Raw genomic sequence first — 22,557 nt, 5'->3', positions numbered from 1 at the left:
CAGCCGATGCAAGTCTTTCTAGTTTTTTTCTGAGCACATCGTAATCACATACCACAACTTCTTCAGCCATTCCTCAATGGATGGACATCCCTTCAATGTCTAATTCCTTGCCCCCAGAAAAAAGCTGCTATAAATATTTTTGTACTTATAGATCTTACTCATTTTTTGTCTTTTTTTGGATATAGACCCACTAGTGAACCTGATATTTATAAAAGAAAATATGAACAGATTTTGAAAAGTCCAATGAAGAAAAGAGAAGCCCACCATAGCAAAAAAAACCCCACCTATTTATGCAAACAAGAAACATCTGAATAAAGACATATAGAGAATAAAAATGAGAATACAGAAGCTAGTTTACTATGTGTCACTTGATTAAAAAATAGCAAAAGTCACAAGTGTGCTATCAAGGAAAGTTAAAACAAAAATGCAAAAGGTAAAGCAGGAAAAACAGGAAAATTACATTATGTTTCAAAACATTATATACAGTGAAAAATATTTAGGCTGTATTTATCAAATGGCTTAGTATCAATTCAATGAGGATAGTTAAATAAAACATAAAAATATCATGGATAGTAACACGTTTGTAGGAAGCTTTAATATCACTGTTAGAGACGGATAAAGCTAATAGAAACACAAAGGAATAACAAAGAACTGAACAAAATGGAGAAATTAGAAAGCTATGAATAAGAACATCAAAGACTATACATATTTATCAACATCTCAAGTATAAAGAAGGTATTGAGGGAGAAAGGAATTATAAATAAATGGCAAAATGTAAAAACATAAAGCACATTCTTTGCAGAGAATAATACGGGAAAATAATAATTAACATAGTGAACAAAACAAAAGACACCGATCTATATGGAAATTAAGTAGCAGCACCTTAAATAATGAGTGAGTTAGAGAGGAAATCCTTGAAATAATTTACAACTATGGAAAGATAAGAATGACAATGAGATAGCACAGATAACACAGTTGGTGATCCAACTAATAAAACCCTCAAAAGAAAAACAATATACCTCTGATATATTAACACCCTAATTGATACACTAATCAAAGAGAAAAAAGAGAGTAACTGAACAGCATATTCAGTTTTGAAAACTGGAAAACCAGCAAATTAACAAACCCCCAAAGAAGATACATACATACATACGCACGTATATGAATTAAAGCCCAATATCACTAATGAGTATTGATGCAAATTCTTGGTCATGGTAACGATAGTACAACAATATAATGAAAATATTTTTCTCTATGATCAAAATAAGGTCAGAGATATTTTAGTGTAAGGAAACCAATTAACATAATTAGGTCCATTAAAAAGATAATGTGGGGGTGGAGCCAAGATGGCAGAGTGAAAGCAGGAACTTCCTTGAACTCTCCCCCAACCCCTCCAAATACTTGTAAAAAATGACTCTAAACAAATTCTTGAGCAGCAGAACCCACAAAATGACAGAGTGAAACAAATTTCTAGCCCAAGACAACCTGTAAGGTCAACAGAAAAGGTCTTGCTTCAGTGTGGGCCTTGCTGGCACAGACCAGGCCCCAGCAAACCCAGAGTAGGCCTCAGGGGACTGAATTACTGGCAGCTGTGGCAGTTTCTAGACTTCTCAACCCACAAATGCCAAAGACAACTTAGAAATCCTCCAAAGGAGAGACAGTGGGGCACAATAGAGAAATACCTCACCCCTGAGGTAGGAAGACCTAGATTCAGCTCCTACCTCTGAAACATATATGCCGAGTCACTGAACCTCTCATTGCTTTAAATAGCTCTCTAAGATGATAAGTTATAGCTATCAACCTGCATTGGCAGAGAGTGTTTCCTTATCAGGGAATCCCTCCTACCAATAAATCACAAGTTCAGTCTACATCCTTCTACAAAGAAAATATTAGATTATTTGATCCAAGTTATAACCAGTTGACAAATCTAGTCAATATAAAGAATATTATTGGATATTGTCATTTATCCTCAGTCAAAATAAGCACCTTTTGTGTCAGCAATTTAATCTTTATCTTACATATGTTTTCAAAATAAAAATGTCTCAAAACAGAGAATAAAGCAATTAACTTTATAAAAATGGTGAACAATGCGTGAAGCCTATATGGCTGTGGAACTTGGGTGCATGAGAATTTAGTGTGAGAAATTCAAAAAGAGTGTTTTATTTAATGTTTTGCAGTTTGATGGTTCATTCTCATGGTGATACTGAGTACTATTGATTGTAATTCTCATAACCATGGTCTAATTTGGTCAATGTTCCAGAAGAGAAGAAAAGGCATACACATATGGACATAAGGAGTTAAATTCATTAACAAATGAACAAGGTTTTAAAGATTACGTTCTTGACATCTCATTTGGAAATGAACGCCAAAGGAAAATCAGTGATCCGATGGTAGTTCATTAGAATCTGTAGCAAATATTCATTTCCACCCCATGACTTATGAATTTCTTCTAATCGTATGAGGGGAAGGATGAAATATAGAGTGAAGTGAACAGACTACAAGGCAATCTCAGATACCAAAGATATTTGGAAATGAGTCTAAAAGCGTGGTCTGTGGGTAATGTGAAGGAGGAATGTGATGGAAGAAGTCATTTAAGATTAATTTTCACTGCAGTCACCAAAATGAACTTGCTTCCCAGTTATGAAGATGCTGAGCGAAAAGTCTGTTTTGGATTCTTTTGCTATGACTTTACTAATGTAACGGGAAGCTCTCACAGAAATGCTTTAATGACCAAAATAAAAGTATTTTTATAGTTTAATACCATCACAAGGTCAATTAATGTCTTTCCTTCAGTGTGAGAGCACCAAGTAAGGACTGAGACTTTGATCATTAGTATTAACACTGTTGGCCTAAAGTTCTAACATTAACCTTCAATCCAGCAAATTATTGACAACTAATAACCACTAGGTACCAACCTATGGGCAATATTCTGAAATGTCATTAATGTATAAGTGAACTATTTTGCATATGTCTACTTGTTTTTAAGTATTGTAACTTCATCAAAGGGATTAATAAATGACAATGTATGTAAATTAAATGTTTATTTTTAATGATGGGTAGTTTTGAAATATTAGCTATGATAAAATTGCTTTTATTTTATGTGTCATTCATAAAATTCCATAGAAAATAAAATTTAAATCCGGGTAACTTGTTGACTAGTTCAGGATGCAATTAGATGTTTCAGTCAATACCATTTAACAAATATTATTAATACAGTCAACTTAGTAACGGTTTTGTCTAAGATGAATTCTGAGTGAAAACTGGGTTTGGGATTATGAAATGAGAGAGTGGCATTGTGGATTTCCTATGTTCTGGAATTGGGTCTTAGCAGATATATTTTCTAGATACTAAAGAAAAAATCATTTGGAAGCAGTATAAAGTTTGGTACGTGAGGGTAAAGCTGGAAATGAGAAGATCACTTAGGAGAGTGCTATAATGGTCCAGGGATTTGATAATAAAGACTTATGTATTAGGGTAATGGGCAGTGGCAAGATAGAAAAAATGCTACTTAAAATATATTATGAAGGTAGAATTTGAAAAATAAAAGGTTTAGGGACTCGGTAGATATGAAATATGAGGGAGAGAGAAGCACAGAAGATAACCCCAGATTTTGAAAATGAGAGGCCTAGTGCTGGGGCCATTGACAGAATGAGTGAAGTTAAAAGGTAATCAGGTTTAGTGTCAAATGTTAAGCTTACTTGAGTTCCAGTCTATTCTGAGACATCTAGGTGGTGATGTCTAATAAGCAGTTTGAGATGCAAGTCTCAAGCTTGAGGTGGCAAGGTAAAGTGGATAGAACACCAGCCCTGGAGTCCAAAAAACTTCAATTCAAATGTGGTCTCAGACACTTAGCTGGTGGTTGTCCTTCATTCTCAAGGAGGACCAAAATGACATCACGATGTTGGAGTCAAGGTACAGGGCTGATTAGCCCAATATGAGCTCGGAAGGCTCTACCATGGGTTGGGCACCAAGAGTCTGTACAAATATTTGGGGAGGAGATGTCTCTAAATTTACAAATCTCATTCAGATGCTTATCAGCTGTGTAACCCTGGGCAAGTCCTCTCCTATAAAATAAGGATAATGATAGCACCTAGCTTTCATTGCAAGGAACAAGTGAGATAAAAATTGTAAAGCAGCTAGCACAGGGCCTGGCACAAAGGAAGCCCTATACAAATGTCATCGTCAGCAGCGGCAGCAGCAGCAGCAGTATTGATTATTCCTAGGACTCAGAATGAAACCATATGTAGAGACATGAACTTGGTAGCTCTTGGTAAAGATGTGGTGGTTGACATTTTAGGAGTTGACTAGGATTGCCAAAGGAGAAAATACAGAAAAAGAGAAGAATTGGATGAAGGACATTCTGTTGGGGAATACTCCCTCTAAGACAGAAGAGAATGAGAAACCTGTCAAAGAAACAGAAGAGTAGCAGATAGAGTGGCTAGGGGAGAATGAAGAAATCTAGTATCTTGAAAGTAAGTGGGGGAATTATTCAGGGAGAACAAGGGAGCTGTCAATAGTGTGCAATGTTTCAAAGAGGTAAGAAAGACCAAAAAAAGCCAAAAACAGAGCAGCAACAACAAACTAAAGGCATTGGAGGGGATGATTCTGGTTATTACTTACCTTAAGGAGAGCAGTTTCAGTAGGAGTAGTGGGTGGAAAGTGTAGGCTAAATTGTTAAGGCTGAGGTGAGTGATGATGAGAGGAGCAGTGAAGAGTATTGGAGAAATAGGATGATAATTTATGGGATCCAAGGGTCAGAGGAAGACTTTTTGAAGAGCATGAGACCTGAATATAGATGAAGAATGAGCCAGTGGCAAGAGAGAGATTAAAGATGCATTGAAGAGAGGAAAGATGCGTGATGAAACTAGGTCCATGAAGAAGGTTGTAGCCAGAATGGCCTTTGTTTTCTTTGAATGACTCAGCTTACCTCATTGAGCCTCTGGACACTGTGGCTTGCTCTTCCGGGGCAGGAGGCCCAGGGAGCATTCCAGGGGGTGGACAACTTCCTGTGTGATGAGTCATGGGGCTGGCTGAGGGGAGGTGTTAACGGCTACGCTAGGGGGAGGGGCCAAGTCAAGAACCAATCGGCCCTGGTCGTTCAGGCGGTGCTTGATGATGTCAAAAACTCTATAAGAGGGGAGAGGACAGCTTGAAGATCCTCTTTTCCTTTTCCAGTTGGAGCCAGAGACAGTTACAGCGACAGTTACAGCGACAGTTACAGCTACAGTTACAGCCACAGCCACAGCTGAAGCAGGAGCTGCCAGTAGCAGAGCTGACCTACGGGAGGAAGCTGAACAAAGACTTCAGTCCAGTGGGTAATCTTATTACCATAGAGGGGGAAACATGATTTTGCTTTACGCAATCATGCTTCTCTGTAGCCTCCTGGTTACTCTTTCAAGGCGTACTTATTGGGCCTGGAAGCTTTTGATCAATATATCAAAATGGGGTTGCTGGTTCATGGGTTGGTTACTGTGGAGCCTAAATAAATGTTTTGATTCTTCTGCCTTCTACTTTGAGAGTTTCTTATATCCGGCGGTTCCGAACGTTTCAGACATGTTTATGATCCTCTTTGAGATTATAAACTCTGCCCTCCTAATACAAAGGTCCAAGAAGAAATGGGATCAAACTCATAATCAGGGAAATATTAACCATTGTGTATAGGAATATTTGCAGGTGTAGTCAGATATATCGTAGGTTCAATTCCAGAACACTGTAATAAAGCAAAAATTGAGATCAAATGAGTCAAAATTGTTTTAAATTTCCCAGCACATATAAAAGTTATATTTATACTATGCTGTAGTCTATTAAGTATGTATTAGTCTTATGTCTAAAAATGTACATACCTTAATTAAAAATACTTTATTGCTAAAAAAGTATCAACCATCTTCTGAGCCTTCAGCAAGTCATAATCTTTTTGCTGGTGTAGGGTCTTGCCTTGACATTGATAGTTGCTGATTGGTTAGGGTTGCTGTTGGTTATAGGTTGCTGTAGTTTGGGGTGGCTGTGGCAATTTCTTAAAATAAGACAAGGAAATGTGCCACATTGATTGACTCTTCCTTTCACTTAATCACTTATAGATCATTGTAACTTTATTCATTGGCTTAATTTCAATATTGTGTCTCAGGGAATAGAGAGGCCCAAGGAGAGGGAGAGACATGGGCAATGACCATTCAGTGGAGCAGTCAGAACACACATTTATCAATCAAGTTCGCCATCTTATATGGGCACATTTCATGGCATTCCAAAACAATTATGATAGTAACATCAAAGATTACTGATCACAAAGCACCATAACAGATATCATAAAAACAAAAATGTACAAAATATTATGAGAATTGTCAAGGTGAGATACAGATATACAGTATGAATAGACACGGTTGTAAAAATGGTGCCAATAGATTTGCTCGAGGCAAGGTTGCCAGAAACATTCGATTTGAAAAACAACAACCCCCGCAATATCTGTAAAGCACAGTAAAAAAAGTACAGTAAAATGAGGTATGCTTGTATTCTTCTATAAGTAACAGGAAGAAGGAGGGTGCAAATAATTAACAAGATAAATTCTGAGCAGTGGAGCAAAGGAATTAGGATGGTTAACGCTGGGTGACCTCAATGAAATAGAAGGTTTGGTAATGTTTTACAGTTGTTTGCAGTGGTAATGTGTACTTAGGGCTTAAGGACGTGATAGAATTTGAAGAGTCATTATGAGGACCAAAATAGAGATATTCAACCAAATATAATGGAGCCATGTAATTAAAAAGGAACAAAACATATCATATCAGAGTTAAGATGGGAAAAGAACAAATATAACATGATTTTAAAAGTCAAACTTCCTATGTGTAGGGACTGGTTTTATTTTGTTTTTGAAAGCATGGCGTCCAGAACACTGCCTTTGACATGGGACATACGAGGATTACTGGCAAGATTTTGGCTGATTGATACTTGATAGTGATCATTGTATACCTTAGCATTTTATATACAAGGTCTTAAGATTTTGAATTAGATGGTTCCAAACTGAATTCAAAGTCTGATCATAGATTCAGATCTAGAATGAAACTTAGAGGTCATCTAGTCCAATCTCCTTATTTTAAATTTAAAATTCCTAATTTCAGTTGTAAGGGAACAGATTCCTGGAGAGAGTGAATGACTTTACAAAGCAAACGATGTAGTAAGTGGTACAGGTAGGATTTAACAGATTTATTAAACTATAAATATTATTTTCTTTTCTCTTCATCTCATCATTTTCAATGAGAAAGACACACACAAAGAGGTATGTGTGCAAACATGAATATATGTATATGTGTGCATATGTACACATACACACACACACACCCATAATGTATATGTATTTACCATAATGATTCCACTTTTAAGTATAGAACAAAATGCACATTTTTGGCTTTGGCATTTATAGGTCCTTACAAGTTCCTTGTAAGTCCTATTTTTCCCACTCTTTAAATAGTATTTTATTTTTTCCCTGATTACTTATCAGGAAACTTTCAAAATTAATTTTTATAAAACTTTGAGTTCCACATTTTTCTCTCTCCCTTCCTCCCCAATTTGAAAATGGTAGGCAATTTGATATAGTTTGAATGCTTGCTATCACGTAAAACCTATTTCCACATTTGTGGAAAGTGAAACTGGTCAAAAGGGAAAAAAAATACACGAAAGAGTAAAGTGAAAAATCAAAGCTTCGATCTGCATTCAGAGTCCATCAGTTCTTTATCTGGATATGGATGGCATTTTACTTTGTGAGTCTTTTGTACTTTTTCTGGTAATTGTGTTGCAGAGAAGAGCTGAGTCATAGTTATCATCACGCAATGTTGCTAATACTGTGTACAATGTTTCCCTGTTTTTGCTCATTTCACTTTACATCAGTTTGGACAAGCACTTCCAGGTTTTTCTGAAATTATTTCTTGCTGCACAATAGTATTCCATTACATTTATATACCATGTCTTGTGCAGCCATTCCTCAGGTGATGGGTATCCCCTCAGTTTACAATATTTTGCCACCATGAATAGGGCTGCTATAAATATTTTTCCACAGGTAGGTCCTTTTCCTTTTTTATGATCCTTTTGGGATATAGACCTAGTAGTCTGGATCAAAGGGTATGAACAGTCTGGTTGTCCTTTGGGCATAGTTCCCAATTGCTCTCCAGAATGGTTGGACCTACCAATAGTGCATAAGTGTCCCAATTTTCCCAAATTCTCTCCCACATTTATCATTTCCCTTTTTACCTGTTTATGCTTCTCTTGGGTCTTGATATTGGAGGTCAAATTTTTGTTTAATTTTGGTCTTATGAAAACTTGAAATACTTCTGTTTCATTGAAGGACCATTTTTCCTTGATGTCTTATGTTTAATTTTGCTGGTAAGTGATTCTCAGGTGTAGTCCTAGCTCCTTTGCCCTCTGACATATCATGTTCCATTACCTCTGATCCTTAAAAGTTGCAGCTGCCAAGTGCTATGTGATCCTGATTGTGCTTCTCCATTATTTGAATTGTTTCTTTCTGGCCACTTGTAGCATTTTTTTCTTGACATGATAGTTCTGAAATTTGGCTGTAATTTTCCTTGGGATTTTTATTTGGCAATCTCTTTCCTGAGGTGATCAGTAGATTCTTTCAATGTCTAGTTTGCCCTCTGCTTCCAAGACATCAGCGCAATTTTCCTTGATAATTTCTTGAAATATGCTGTCCAGGTCCCCCTTTGATTATGAATTTCAGGTAGTCCAAAGATTCTGATATAGTCTCTCTATTTTCCACTTCAGCTTTTTTCCCATGAGATATTTTTCATTTTTTTCATTCTTTGGAATTTGTTTGATCAATTTATGATGCCCCAGAGAGTCATTAGCTTCCACTTGCCCAATTATACCTTTTAAGTTATTGTTTTCCTCAATTAGCTTTTGTAATTTTTTTCCATTTGACCAATTGTTCTCTTTAAGGAGTTGTTTTCTTCGGTGATTTTTTGGATCTCCTTTTCCATTTGTCCAATTCTACTTTTTAAGCAGTTTTCCAAGCTTTTGACTCTTTTCATATTTCTGTTGCATCACTCATTTCTTTTCTCAATTTTTCTTCTACCTCTCGTATTGTTTTTAGCTCCTTTTTGAGCTCTTCCATGAGCTCTTTCTGGGTTTGAGACCCCTTCCTGTTTTTCTTTGGGGTTTTGTCCATAGGTGTTTTGATATTGTTGTCCTCTTTCCAGTTTGTCTTGGTCCTCCCTGTCACCATCATAACTTTTTATGGCTAGATTCTTTTAGTTATTGTTGTTGTTTTCTGCTCTTTTTTGTCTTTTTCCTTTCTTTTAAATTTGAGCTCTGCTCCCAGGGTGAAAGGGGCACTGCCTTAGGCTTCTTGTGCTAGTGACTATAGGTTCTGACTGTTTATCTGGTGCTGCACTGATGTTGCCCTGAAGCCCACAGGGAACCCTTATGTCTTATGCTGCATTGAGGGGGTTAGGTGGGGTGGGTGACTGGCGCTGCTGGGGGTCTTAGGGGTCTGGCAGCTTACCTGGTGCTGAGCTGAGGTCCTAATGGTGGTATCTAGCATTGTGGATAGGCCTGGTGGGGTGTTTCTGCTTTTCCAGGGATTATACTGAAGCATGTCGAGTTCTGGCCCTGGAGGTTGCCTGTTTGCCTGGGGCTCTGCTGAAGTGTGTAGGGCTGGTGTTGGCCAGTGGCTAACTATTTACTTAGGCACATGTAGGGTTAGCATCTACCTGTTGGCCTGTGGCTCTGCTGAAGCACTTGGAGGTCTGGCTGCTGGAGTGCCTGTTTCCCTATGGCTATGCTGAAGTACATGGATGTCTGGCCACTGGAGTTGTAAAGTCTATTTTCTATTAATAAAAAATAGAAATGTGGTGATTTTACTTGAATTTGATTTATTTTTAAATTGCATTAGTTCACAGAATGTCAAAATATCTTTTAAAAATTTTGGTCAGCTAGAGAATTGGTAAACTGTGCTAACTGTAGTCAAATTGGTTTTAATTTTATACATACATGGTGAATTGATTATAGGTTTAAATATTTTTAAAAACAATTATAGACTTATAGAACTTGTATTTAAGTAAAACATTATCAGAAACACATAGAAGTATAAAACTAAATTTCAGCAAACCATCATATAATAATTGATTGGTTGTTCACCATATGTATTTCATAGCATTTGGCACCATGAGAATTTGCGAAGTATAGAAAAAATAGGAGGTCTTCAACAGATGTATAATCTAAAGAGAAAGGCAATACAAATAAATGTGCTGTACATGTTAATCAAATACTTCATTATATATACAGATAAGTTCTCTGTTTGCTATTCAATAATATGGATTATAAACACATTTGAATATCCAGTATAATTTTATTTTAAATTAGAGCCCACCCTCCACCCTACTGCCAACATTGGAGTCAACATCGAAGAAATATATCAAGTGCTTTGATGGTTATAATAGCAGTAATGCCATATCTGAATCTATCTCTATCTTTATATCATGAAAATCATGGCATAGTTTCAAAGGTTTTCGATTGGGAAGGGACCTTGGAGATCATATAATTTTAATACTATCATCTTATAGATGGAGAAATTGAGGCTGGGAGAGAAAACCCTACAGGTCCTTTGCTCCAAATCTGACCCAATTCTGAACCAGCTAAAGCTATTTCCACTGCTAACGGATACTGTATTCTAGATATTTTGGGACAGTTTCCACAACTTGGATAATACAACTGGCATTGATTTATCAATTCATCCAAAGCCTTCAGGGAACTCGAATTCCATTTTTCTAATCAGTAGTCAAAACTGTAGGTTTCAAGACACAGTGGAACTAGAAAGGATAGTAATGTAATTTTGCACCTGGAACATAAGCAGATAAATCTCTGTGGTTTTTTGTTGCTATTGTTTGCTTTTTGTTTCGTTTTGACAGTAGTAGACTGTTTGATGACTTCTTTAAAGCCACTTGTATATATTTTGATACCTCAATAACTAATTGCTGAAGAGATAACTAAAGCAGACAGACAATGGCTCTGATGTTTGTAAGTTATAGTTATAACAAGAGAATGTAAACTTCTTGACCTCTTGGATATGTGCGTTTTAAAGCACTTTGATGAAAGATGCTTAGCTCACTCTGATGAGTCAACTTCAGAAAGCTGACCCTTTCTTGGTAACAAAAATGTCTCAGGAAAAAATGATATTGACTAAATAGTTCCACAAAGGATGATTTTTGCATATGGAACATGTACAATACCTTCCTTTTGCAAAAAAAAAATAGATTTTTAGGACCTCTTCATTATTTCATATTAAGACTCCACTCAGTACAGTTGAACGTTGCAAGGAAACATTGTTTTTCCTACATTGGGAATTATTTTTAGGAAAAAAAATATCATGAGGAAGAAATAAAGGAATTGCAAGAGCCTTGGGGTCTTTTGTCTTCCACCTAGTTCTCTCTTTTAGCTTTCAAATTAAATATAACCATTTTTCTCCATCTTCCCTTTGGGTATTCCATTTGCAAACTCCATTTTCTCTGCCCCCTTCTACTGAACTTATTAAGGAGAGAAATCCTTTTCCTGAGTTAGTCTGCAGCTTGGTTAAAGTTCCCCTTTGCCTTCCCATAATTTCAAATGATCCCAACCGAGTTCCTCATTTCAAAACCAATTGGTTCCCAATTCTCCACCTGCTCCTCAGCATTGAAAAATTTAATGGAGAATTGTCACCTTTCCAATGCCAGCACTCTGACTTTAAATCCTATTTTGTAGTCTTTGAACTGAAAAAAAAGTTTGTTTAATTCTCCCAGAATAATTTGGAAGTCAAATATTAAAGAATAGTGTTTATTTTATTAAAACTTCTCCACTACTTTTCCAGAAGTCTACATAAGATTTCTATTTTATGGCTCCAATGGGGACATTATCAAGCAAGCACACCTTCACTTCAAAGGATATGCCATTAGAAAAATAATAACAAGACCTTCATGTTGGATTCTTTTTTAGTAACTACTATGACACTTAAGTATGTTATATTTATATTTGTTATGAATTTTTTCTGTTTCAAAAAATGTTGCACTTTTGAAGATAATTGGTGAAGAAAATTGTAGATTAATGTCCATGTGAAGTACAATAGCACCAGGAATAAGGCAAAGGATAATATACCCACAAGACAATGTTGACTTCATTTAATCTTCTTTTAATCAAGTTTTGGAGTCTTCATCTCACTTCACAAAAATTGTCATGAAGTCTTAAGGAAAATCCAAAAAAAATTTTTGGTTTTGAGTTAAAGCCAAGTTGACACATTACTATTAACACTAAAGTCAATATTTGAGAAATATTTCTAATACTTTGATGGTAATAAAATAATAATGATAATAATAATAATAATATTCCTCTCTCCCTCTCTCTCTCTCTCTCTCTCTCTCTCTCTCTCTCTCTCTCTCCCCCTCTCTCTCTCTCTCTCTCATATTGAACATTTTTTTACTCCCTCTCATAGAGTATAGACAGAAACTTCAAATTGTTGCGATGATGCTGCTTGCCTCTGCTTTTCTTTAGAAGGATTATATCACAACATTGTAAAGGAAAGCAACTTAAGAGACTAAGAATTCTTAGCAATTCAGTGAATAATAACAACTCTAGAAGGTTGATGAAGAACTGTATCTCTCATCCCTTGGTTGAATTGATGGAATGGTGATGGACTGCAGTGATGAATTAGATGCATATTTTCAGCATGACCATTACAATGTATGTTTATTTGGTTTGGCTATAATTATTTGTTATGAGGAAGAGTTTTTAATTGGGAAAATGTGTTGTAGAAATGAGTAGGGATAGGGATAGTGATGATAAAAAGAGAGAGAACAGAACAAGTTTAGAAGACACAGATAAGCAAAGCAATGTTGTCATTATTACTATGTTCAGTTTTATCTATCTATCTGTGTTTGTCTATCTAAATATAGATAGATGAAGATAAACATACATATATGTATATGTACATATATATGACAAAATGTGATGAATAGTTTCTTAATAACATGCTCTTTCTGGTATTTTTTGCATACAGAAATTTTTTCATGTGTTGATAATTTTCTAGTTTAGAGAAAAATAAAATATTCCAACAATCCATTAAAATACGTTGATGCCTCTGTATCCCACAAAGTTTCATGTGTTTCCTGATCATTTATATTCACAGATCTCTTGAGAGAAGTGTGTGCTGCATTTGTAGGCACTGTAGGGAGATGAGAAAAGGCCACATCCATCAGACTTGTCCACTGATTTCAGGTGAATATGAGGTTATGAGTGTCTAAAAGTTCAATTGGTTTGTTACGTACAAAAACATTCAATCACGGGGAAAGATCTTTAATAATGCTCTCAAGCTTTGACGAATTAAACATGCAAACACAGAAACAATCTCATATTACTTTACCTACTGTAAATTTTGAAATTGTCTTTATGGATCAGTAAGTTATTTAATGGCCTTTCACCCCTGAGGCTACACTTCAAATTAAAGTTGTGTGAGCTTTGAGAAATAACCAATTTGAAATTATGATGTGAATTTTTATTAGAGGTGTATGAGTTTGAAGATCTCCCATTATTTAGCTCCACAAGCTTACAGAAAATTCTCACATACCAGTATGATTTAAAGGCATAAGGTTATTTTTCTGTAAAAGTATTATATAATTCCACATATAACTCAGTACCTAAGAGGAAAATTCTTCACCTAAGCACAAGTTGTATGTAGTACTCATGGTTGAAAGATTATGAAGGGTAGAGAAACTCTCAGTAAGGTAGCCTTCTGAGTTCACGCACGTGTTCCTAGGATACAGTAGCCAAAGTATTCCTGGTTGATGGTTGGGAACATAGAATTTCATGATCCTCCTCACATCCATTCAGATCATAGAGTCACAGATTTAAGATCTTTGAGGCTATTGAGTCTAAACCCTTCATTTTACAAATAAGAACAGGGTCAGAGTGATTAAATGACTTTATGGAATCATAGGGCCATAGATATAGAGCTGGAAGGGGGTTTAGAGACCTTAGAGTTCAACCCTCTCATTTTATAAATGGAGAAACTGAGGCAGACAGGTTAAATGACTGCCACAGACCTAGTATGTTTTAGGTAAGATTTGAACTCAGGTCTTTCTGACTCCAAGTCTACTACTCTAATCTCTATACAACTCAATTACATGGAGTCATGTAGATAGGAAGCATTTGAGACAAGTTTTAAACCCATATCAACCTGACTCCATTTCTACTACACTATCGAATACCACATAAGCGTGATGACACATCTTCAAGGGCAAGACCCTCACTTTGACTTCATTTCCTGGAAAAATTCTAAAAGATGATTCTCCATGAAAAACAGATAATTTCTTCAGTCACTAAGTGCTTATTAGGTGTTTAACGTATAATGTACTGGGCTAGGCATTGGACGGAAACACAAAGATGACTAAACCATGGCCCCAACCCTCTAAAGGGCTTCTATGACTGATAGGGGAAGGATATGCCATAGGTGTATAAGCAAATTAGAATGTGCTTCATGCTTCATGTCAGCTGTTGGACACCCTTCTTCCCAAGGATGTCAGAATGAACTCAATTTGGAACAATTCAAATAATCAGCTGTAACCCAAATGCCACCACAACCTTTATTAGTGATTTCTTCTCTATTACAAGTGCTGTGCAGGCCCTGGACCATCATGATCCAGGACCACAGATAGATACAGAGATCTATCAATACCACATTACTACCAACCTCAACACCAAAGTGAAAGCCCAAGCAAAGAAAGACCCAGGAACAGACACAATAGTTAGGATAGTTACATCATTCTTCTCCGTATCAACTAGGCTTTCCTATACTCATTGTCATCAATCAACAATGAATTAATCATCAGATATTTATTAAGTACTAACTAGACATTATGCTGGTTGCTAGAAATGCAAGCAGCAGCTAGGCAGGATACAATTCTAGACCGGGGATCAGGAAGGCCTGAGTTCAAATTCCACCTCTGACACTAACTATATGACCCTGAGTAAACTCACTTAGCTTCTGTCTTCCTTAGTTTCCTGGCAGTAGTTTTCCTCAAGAAAAGTAAAAACTGGGGTTAATAAAAGGAACTATGTTCCAGGGTAGAGGTGAGGATCAAATAAAATATTTGTAAAGTGTTTAAAATTTATTAGAGTACTATTTAAATGCTAATTATTATCAAATATAAAAAATTAAATAATCCACACTCACATGAGGTTAAATTCAAATGGAGGGAGACAACGAGTAGATACATAAAAGAGAAATATAAAGTGGAAAAATGGAAATGTGTTGCAATAAAATAAGTAAAATGCAAGATAATTTGGGAGGGAAGGATCAGAACAGGAGACACGCAGAACATGGGGGCTGACCTTCATCTTGAAGGAAGAAAGGAACTCCATGAGATGGAGATAATGGAGGAGTGCATTCCATGCAAGTAGACAGGCTAGTGCAAAAGGACTGAGGTGGGAGATGGAGTATTGTGTATAAGGAGCAGAGAGGAGGCCAGTTTGGGTGGCAGAATATATAAGAAGAAGCAATGTTCAAAAAAAATCTGAAAAGATAGGTCAGCACATTAAAAAAAATCACTTACAGGTCAGCTTGTACCAAGTTACTCCACCACCCTTTCCAATGCCTAGGTCCAATAAATGTCTTGGCAGAAATGCCAGGATGATCATGTCCTCATCACTCCAGTTATTTGTGGAAGTAATGGTGCAGGAGTGGGGAGTCTCAATGACTTGCTTGGGTTCCTTCCTAATTCCTCATTGAAAAGAGCTCCACTCTAGGTATGACATTTCCAATTTTTAAAAAGTAGCAAATGTTTTATGAGCTCAGATGAGCACATTAATGTCCTTCTAGGACTTTTGGTAATAATCCCTGTATTATATTTACTTTTTTTGCTGGACTATATATGTGCATGCTTATATGCATATATAAACAACTTACTACATATGTATATATACATGCACATATGCATATATATACATATATATGTATATATACACACATACACACATGCATATATACAGACATGCACATGTCCACATGGTATCCCAAAAGACCATTGCAACTTCAAGCTTACATACACATACATATTAGAACATATTTATATATCTGTATCTATATCTATATGTATGTCTATAAATACATATATCTTCAATAATGTCTCTATCTGTATATACATGTACACATATATCTACACACATGTATGCACAGGGTATGCCAATTATAATTCCATTTAAACCTACACCTAGGGGGCGGATCCAAGATGGCGGCTGGTAAGCAGGAACTACTGTGAGCTCCATACTGAGTCCCTCCAAAAACCTATAAAAAATGGCTCTGAACCAACTCTAGAATGGCAGAACCCACAAAACAGCAGAGGGAAGCAGGGCTCCAGCCCAGGACAGCCTGGATGGTCTCTGGGTGAGGTCTATCCCACACGGAGCTCGGAGCTGGGAGCTGGGAATGGAGTGGAGCAGAGCCCAGCGTGGTCAGCGTGGACCACCCAGACCAGAAGTCGGGCGGAGGGGGCCCTAGCGCCCTGAATCAGTGAGCTGCGCACTTACCAGACACCTTAACCCACAAACACCAAAGACTGCAGAGAAGGTTAGTGGGAAAAGCTGTGGGAGTGGAAGGAGTTCGCGGTTGGGCTTCCAGCCCCGGCGGCAGCAGAGGTGGGGCAGCTACACCTGTTGTTACTTCCGGCTCCAGGCCCACCTGGTGGGAGGAACTAAGTGGCAGATCAGAGCAGGAGTGCAACAGCCTGCTGAAGATCTAAGCCCAGTCCGGGTTGGGGGTTGGGTAAGGAGCAGTGCTGGTGTGGCAGAGCTGGCACCTTCCCCCCAAACGTGGAACATAGAACTCTCTAGTCTACAAGCAGTCATACCCCGCTGAAAAACTCAAAGGTCAAGTTAGTTGGCTGGAAATATGACCAGGCAGCGAAAACGCACTGAGATTCAGTCTCAGACTTTGCATTCTTTCTTTGCTGACAAAGAAGACCAAAACATACAGCCTAAAGAAGTCAATAAAGTGCAAGAACCTACACCAACAGCCTCCAAGAAAAACATGAACTGGTCCCAGGCCATGGAAGAGCTCAAAAAGAGTTGGAAAAGCAAGTTAGAGAAGTAGAGGAAAAATTGGGAAAAGAAATGAGAAGGATGCGAGAAAACCATGAAAAACAAGTCAATGACTTGCTAAAGGAGACCCCCAAAAAATACCGAAAAATACACTGAAGAAAACAACACCTTAAAAAACAGACTAACTCAAATGGTAAAAGAGCTCCAAAAAGCCAATGAGGAGAAGAATGCCTTGAAAGGCAGAATTAGCCAAATGGAAAAGGAGGTCCAATAGACCACTGAAGAAAATACTACCTTAAAAATTAGATTGGAGCAAGTGGAAGCTATAGTGATTTTATGAGAAATCAAGACATTATAAAACAGAACCAAAAGAATGAAAAATGGAAGATAATGTGAAATATCTCATTGGAAAAACCACTGACCTAGAAAATAGATCCAGGAGAGATAATTTAAAAATTATTGGACTACCTGAAAGCCACGATCAAAAAAAGAGCCTAGATATCATCTTTCAAGAAATTATCAAGGAGAACTGCCCTGATATTCTAGAGCCACAGGGCAAAATAGAAATTGAAAGAATCCATCGATCGCCTCCTCAAATAGATCCCAAAAAGAAATCTCCTAGGAATATTGTCGCCAAATTCCAGAGCTCCCAGATCAAGGAGAAAATACTGCAAGCAGCCAGAAAGAAACAATTTGAGTATTGTGGAAACCCAATCAGAATAATCCAAGATCTGGCAGCCTCTACATTAAGAGATCGAAGGGCTTGGAATACGATATTCCGGAGGTCAATGGAGCTAGGATTACAACCTAGAATCACCTACCGAGCAAAACTGAGTATCATGCTCCAAGGCAAAATATGGATTTTCAATAAAATAGAGGACTTTCAAGCTTTCTCAGTGAAAAGACCAGAACTGAATAGAAAATTTGACTTTCAAACACAAGAATCAAGAGAAGCATGAAAAGGTAATCAAGAAAAAGAACAAGAAAAAGAAATTGCAAGAGACTTACTAAAGGTGATCTGTTTTGTTGACATTCCTACATGGAAAGATGATGTGTATGATTCATGAGACCTCAGTATTAGGGTAGCTGAAGGGAATATGCATACATATATTTTTATGTATATATATGGGTGAATGTGTATGTATGTATATATCTATGTGTGTATGTGTATATACATATATATATATATATATATATATATATATATATATATATATATATATATATATAGAGAGAGAGAGAGAGAGAGAGAGAGAGAGAGAGAGGGAGAGGGAGAGGGAGAGAGCAGACACAGGGTGAGTTGAAGATGAAGGAAAGATATCTAAAAGAAATAAAATCAAATTAAGGGATGAGAGAGGAACATACTGAGAGAGGGAGATAAGGAGAGATAGAATGGGATGGATTATCTCCCATAAAGGTGGCAAGAGGAAGCAGTTCTGTGGGAGGAGGGGAGAGGGCAGGTGAGGGGGGAATGAGTGAATCTTGCTCTCATCAGATTTGACCTGAGGAGGGAATACCATACATACTCAATTGGGTAACTTACCCCACATGAAAAAAGGAGGAAGGAGAAGATAAAAAAGGGGGTATGATAGAAGGGAGGGAAGATGGGGGTGGAGGTAATCAAAAACAAACACTTTCAAAAGGGGACAGGGTCAAGGGAGAAAATTCAATAAAGGGGGATGGGTTGGAAAGGAGCAAAATATAGTTAGTCTTTCACAACATGAGTATTGTGGAAGGGTTATACATAATGATACACATGTGGCCTATGTTGAATTGCTTGACTTCTTAGGGAGGGTGGGTGGGAAGAGAAGAGGGGAGAGAATTTGGAACTCAAAGTTTTAAAAACAGATGTTCCAAAACAAACAAAAATGTTTTTGCATGCAACAAGAAAATAAGATACACAGGCAATGGGGTGTAAAAATTTATCTTGCCCTACAAGAAAGGAAGGGAAAAGGGGATGGGAGGGGAGTGGGGTGACAGAGGGGAGTGCTGACTGGGGAACAGGGCAACCAGAATATATGCCATCTTGGAGTGGGGGGGAGGGTAGAAATGGGGAGAAAATTTGTAATCCAAACTCTTGTGAAAATCAATGCTGAAAACTAAATATGTTAAATAAATTTAAAAAAAATCTACACCTACCTACGTATATGTAATATGCATTTATACATATAGATAATATCTATATTTATATCTCTATATCTTTATAGATACCTATAGATATAGATATCTGTGTAGACTTATATGCATATCAGCAAATAATATTTTAGTGTAAATGCCATAATCTCATACTTATATAGATATGCTTTTATATTAATAACATTTCATCAGCCTGCCAAGAAAATATTTAGCAGCCTAGTTAAAGATTTTAGTTATTCAAGATTTGAAGATTTCTTTTTCTTTTTTTAGGGAATTGCAATTAAGCCCTTTATATGGGTTAGGAATCCTAACCAGAATAGTATTTCAACTTTTCCCTTAAAAAATGAGGAACTTCTCATATTAAAGGGGGAAATTATCTAAGTTGAACAACAGACTCAATTCTAAACTATTCAAGACGTCAAAAGTACTAAATTTGAAGCTTTCTACTAAATAATAAACTCCTTCCAGGAAAGGATCTAATCTTATTTATTTTTTCCATCTTCCTCAGTAAGTACCACACTTAATAAGCACTTACCAAATATTAGCTGACCTTTGGGTGAACAGCCAGTCATCTTTGCTCATTTGGTTCCTGATTTCCATATATATATGATATTGGGGTAGGGGGCACCAAAATAGTTTTTAATGAATTCCAATTTTCCTTTGGACTCCATATCAGCATTAAAAGGAAGAAAAGTTCCATGTGCATTTTTAATTGAATGATAAAACAGAAACTAAAAGGAAATTCCAGTGGAATAGATCATTATTACCATTGCTGGCAGTTCTGTTCTAAAGATGAAAGGATAAATAAAGATGTGACCATGCACACCAAGGACTATGCTGGAGTTTCTAGTCAAATCATTTTTATTCAAAAGTCAAACCAAGTCACTGTCTTCTTTTTTCCTCGAGATCGAAGAGTTTTCATTTGGCATTTTTGTCCTGAATTCCAGTTGAGACTGCCTTCTGGTTCTTTTCACACAACTATCCCTCAGATAGTATAAATTAATTGCAATAAAAACTTTTGCAAAAAAAGAAAGGTCTTCTTCCTGTGATGCCAAAGTGAAATTGAAAATATTTTTTCTGTTTAAATGTGGATAGTAGAAACTCCACCGGAAAGAGCGAAAGTGCCTTATTAGAGAATAGTTCAGTTTATCCCAGAGTGTTTTGCCATTTCCTTCTCCAGCTCATTTTACAGATGAAGAACTGAGGCAAATTGGGTGAAGGGACTCACTCAGGGTCACACATTTAGTGAGTGCCTGAGGCTAGATTTGAACTGATGCACATAACTTTTCCAAACCCAGTGCTCTCTCTTTACTGTGCCACCTAGCTCCCTTTGCCTAATTTACCAGCAGGCAAATGTGGAAGTACTATCAAAGAGAAAGGCATATCACACTAACTATTTAAATATGGAAAAGAAAATGCATACAATACAAGTAGTAGATATAATAAAATATATACAAAGTTATAGATCTAGAACTGGAAGGAATCTAAGAGAGCACTGAGACGAAGTATCTCATTTTAAAGACAAAAAAATAAAGTCCCAAAAAGTAAAATGACTTCCCCACGGTCACACAAGTGATTTTCATGAAGTTGGGTTTCTAACTCACATCCTTTTACTCCAAACCCAGCACTCTTCCCAGAACAGCATGGTCCCCACGTTTGTTAAATGAATAACTGAATAATGCAAAAGCCCACTTTTCAGGTAACCTTTTTGATTATCAGCCTCACTCTCATGTACATGTCCTCTTGTCATGGCTCTTGTAGGAACAATAAGTCACATAATAGCTTTTTCAAGTTGACTTTCCTTCCAAGTTTTCTAGCAGGATATAAGGGACTAGAGAGAGAGTTTCTGCATTTCTGAATTCTGGTATTATGGCCAATGAGCACTGGATGAATTGTGATCACTCTAAAGTCCCTGTTTTTCCACTGTGTTTCTTTCTTAAATGTCCCTTTTTTACATTCACTAAAGCAGTTCCATTAGTTCAGGCTTTGTGGTTCTGGAGTACATCCCAATACTTTCCCCTTAAACCTGGGTCCCTGTTAGCCAAGGTCCTCCTTTCTACTGGAGACAGATTTGACTTGTGTCACAGGTCTATAAGTGTTAAACTACTAGCATAGTCTTATGTATTAAAATATTAGCATATTCTCTAGTTGAGATATCATAGATTAAAATGAAAAGTGGTAGTGGGGGGAGTGGTAGAATAGTTTAGTTTAAAAAATGAAAGGTCAAATAAGAAATTTTTAAAAATTGGTAAGTTATATACACACTTCTATTTATCAATTCATGGTTTCACACGCATACATATTATGTATATGTATATATACACACACATGAATGCATACATACATACATACATATTTGTGTCTAATGGTAGCCATCTCTCTGGGGGTAGGAGGGAAGAGAAGAAAAAAAAAGAAAATTACATGATAATTTTATTACATATTTAAAAGACATAGCAAGTTGTACATAACAAATTTGCAGTTGCATATACAATCATCTTTTTTTCTATTCTACTATGTTATGGAAATGCTTGCTTTATTTCTTGTTCAGAACAAAATAAATAAAATTTTAAAAAATTAAAAAGATAAATTATGCATATATATGTATATATGTGTATGCTTCTTGTGCAGCAATTAAGTATATGATCTGATGCCACTTTCAAGATAATAATGAATACACGTGCCTGTAATTTACCATTGACTCAACAAAATAAGCAAGACTATCAGGAATACAGTCCTCCAGAACTAGTAAAATAAATGATAGAATCAATAGTAATGACTCCCAGATCTATACATCCACCTTTAGACTCCCAAGTTCTAGTTTCACGTCATCAATTGTCTTTTGGACATTTCAAACCAGCTTTCTAGGAGGCATCTCAAACTCACCATATCCAAAAGAGAGCTCTTTATTTTTTTATTCCAAATCTGCCATTTTCCCCAACTCCCTCATTTTTGTTGGTGGAATTACCATCCTTCTGCTCACCCAAGTACACAACCACCATGTGATCCTTGACTCTTTACTCTCTCTTGTCCCACATTTCCAATCAGATGCCCAATCTCCTAATCCTTTGGCTCTATCTCCTCCAGTGACAAAGGCACTCAAACAGCTTCCTGAGTGATCTTCTGCCTCCAGTCTCTCCCCACTCCAATTTATCCTCCCTACACCTCTACCATAGTAATTTCCGTAAAGAACAAGTCTGACAGTATTATCCCTCTACCCAAAATAATTAAATGACTCCCTAGGGTTAAATATAAGCTTCTCTGGTTGATGTTTAAAGCTCCTCATAAACTTGTCATCCTATCTTCCTAACTTGATAATGCATTATTCTCTTCCATACACCCTATGGTTCAGCCACACTGGTTTTT

Source organism: Trichosurus vulpecula, chromosome 8 (genome assembly GCF_011100635.1).
Source record: "Trichosurus vulpecula isolate mTriVul1 chromosome 8, mTriVul1.pri, whole genome shotgun sequence".
NCBI classification, from domain to species: domain Eukaryota; kingdom Metazoa; phylum Chordata; class Mammalia; order Diprotodontia; family Phalangeridae; genus Trichosurus; species Trichosurus vulpecula.
This window is presented reverse-complemented; position numbering follows the sequence as displayed.